We start from the raw sequence: 3,290 nt of genomic DNA on the forward strand, positions 1-3,290 counted from the left end.
TTCTTACCTTAATGAAAACAGTTATCCTTCCTGCAGCCAAAGATTGATTATTTTCTAATACATTGATTGAGTATTGGGCAGTATGATCTAATTATAGCCTATAACAATGATTTTCCCAAATCCATTTAGTATATTATGGTCACGTTAGTAAAGACATGTTAGCTGCAAAGTGAAAAAAATGACCAACATTTTAGAGCATTCCTTAATACCGTACAGCGTACAGTATAATAATATCTCTTGACAAGTTGATGTTTATTACAATATTATGGAATAATATATTTAGTATTATGGTCACGTTTGTAAAGAGATGTGAGCTGCAAAGTGAAAAAAGACCAACATTTTAGAGCATTCCTTAATACCGTAGGCTACAGCGTACAATATAATACGGTATCTCATGACAAATTGATGTTTATTACACAACAAAAGCATGATTTCACTTTTTATATAATTCGTTCAAAGAAAAATATTTAGATACTGGCACTCCATCATTTATGACAAAATATGTTTACACCGATCATTGATTCTGGCTGAGATGTAACTGCAAAATAAAAAGTTGACAAACTATAAGCAGAGGAAACATTCATAATCTAGTATACTAATCTTTAGTATACAATCAATGATCGACTTTCACAGTCAATAATCACAGTAAATGTCGCTCTGTCAAGAGTAATGACTTTGTAAACTTATGCTCTTCAGGTGCCATTCACAAAGGATCAAAGGAGAATATTTCAGACTTTTAAATTATTCACAATTGAAAATAATATCAAGGTTTATTTTGTACATCAACTTTTCAAAACATAACAAGAGATTCAACAAACATGAAAGTATATCAATAAAATAATAATCATTAGGTACTCATCTTATACAATTTTTACAAAATATTACACCACAATATTGATTTAATGGTCAATGCGATAAAATCGTAAAAACAACATTGTTGTAGTTAACAACTCGACTTTTCAACTCTGTAGAGCTCAGATAATTATTTACTATTAAATAGTTATCTAAAATTTACACAATTAAAAGATTTTCTGGAGATACAACTAAAGTGATGTGATAGCAGCATGTCATTTTGAGAATAATATTATTATAAAGACAAATTGATTGCATTTGCTAGTATAATTTTACAAAATCTATACACAATATTATATTGTATTAATTTCGGATTATTTTGTTTTTAGTTGATACTGTACCTTAGATTGATACTTCATTGTTTCAAATTTGTTCAATAGTGTTGTTGATTAAAGTATAATTTATTCTACATTAATTTCATAGTAGTGGACACGTGTTTAAGATCAACTGAGAATATGTCATTAATATGAATTATTGATTCTCGTATTCAAACAAAAACATTTTTGCAATATCAAATGTGATGAAATGTGGTGTAGATTGTTAAATTTTCAGATTGTTATAGTTATTTGACAAGTAATCACGAATCTGGTATTACAATAAATTAAGTGGCCTGAGCCGTTTGAAAGCTACTCGATCATTATATTTGAATACGGGGGAGTTCTGTCAATTTGGTGTCTGGCCAGTCGAAACTTGTAAAAAATTATTTGCTTCCAGATCATGCCTCTATTTAGATTGTTAGTAAACAGTGCTTGGAAATATTAAATAAAATTTCCAAGTATTTCAATAATTATAAGTATGAAATTTGCTGCCAACCAGTCCAGCGGCTGTTAACCAAAGAGATAGATTCCTAAAAATACGAGTGTGACCCCAGCGCTTTTAGATCCTTGCCCAATATTGAACAAGTCTGCTCCTTATGTCACAAACAAACATGTAATTTTTTTCTTCTTTAACAAGAGATAAGCCTACTCTTGAATTTTATTTGATTAACACGATTGCCCACCATGATCCTATTGTATATTTCATGACTAGTTTTATTATCGGAAGTCAGTGTTACCAAAGGTATTTGATATTATGAATTTGAAAATACAACATTTATTCAACGCGGAATCTGAAGACAATATTATTCCTAGGAGAAATATGCATACTTTAAATAATTTAATTGAGTAGATAACATAGGAACAATGAAAGAAAACTTTTGTTTCAAGCCAATCAATTTTCTCTATCATATACCAAATTCGTAATTTCATGTCAAATTCCTATATCTATGGAAAAATATAAAAATATTCAAGAGTTTTCATTCTTTTGGAATTTAATAATTTGGCTTGAATGCCAAAATCGTGATTGTTAATGATGCATAATGATAATGTTACTGTGATCAATAATAATGTTCAATAAGTACTGTATACAGTTTTATAGCTTATTTTTATTATTGACTTATAATTAGTAGGGAGAGATAAAAAATTAATTGTGATGAAGGAAGTAACATGAATGGCATACGATAAATCAAATATCATTTTTCTAAAAATCATTTCATGTCAAGAAATGAGAAAAATGAGAATTGAGGAACGACCTGAATAAAGTTTTCTATCTCATTTTATACGATAATTTGAATAGTGTAAAATACAGAAAATATACCACATGAGTTGATTATTTAGCGCTTACAAACTGAATATCGAGTGAAGCCGGAATGATTCTTTCCAAGAATATAATTTTAAATCTGAAAATCATAACATTTTTGCTGACAATTGATATATTTTTTACTGTAAAAAAGTATACATTCCAATGAAAATGTCATAAAAAATAGTTATTGTATATTATAATATTATAACGCCTCTCAAGAAACATTCAAGATGGCCTTTTATCAATTTACGAATAAAAACTTAGAACTAATAAATGCATTCATCGCTCGATATTGATCCAATATTCATCATAATAAATAGAATTGATTTTGTAAAAATAGCTTAGAAAGTCCTAGTAAGATCGTATGTAGTACATGTTGAACATTTCCAACTGTGAATCAGCTATATTAGACGAAAACCTTCATTGAACATAATAATTTAGATACCTGGTCGTATTTACTAGTAAAATGTATTATCAATAATTAACATTAAAAATAGGACATCCATGATGGAACTGGTTATACCATGATTCAATTATATCTATGCGGTTATTGAACTTTAATAGAAGTTTTTTATGAATAGCAGCATAGCCACCTCTAATACAAGGCCCCAGCCTACGATATTGCAACGTCGCAGTGTAGGCCTAGAATCTAATACATGATTGGTGAAAAAGATTTTAGAAAATTCCAGCTGATCTTTTTCACCAATCATGCATTAGATTCTAGGCCTACGCTGCGACGTTGTAATATCGTAGGCCAGGGCCTTGTATTAGAGGTGGCTATGATAGCAGCTTTTCAAAAATACTTAGGAATTTTTTTA

The sequence above is a fragment of the Nilaparvata lugens genome, chromosome 3 (assembly GCF_014356525.2).
Source record: "Nilaparvata lugens isolate BPH chromosome 3, ASM1435652v1, whole genome shotgun sequence".
Taxonomy (NCBI): Eukaryota; Metazoa; Arthropoda; class Insecta; order Hemiptera; family Delphacidae; genus Nilaparvata; species Nilaparvata lugens.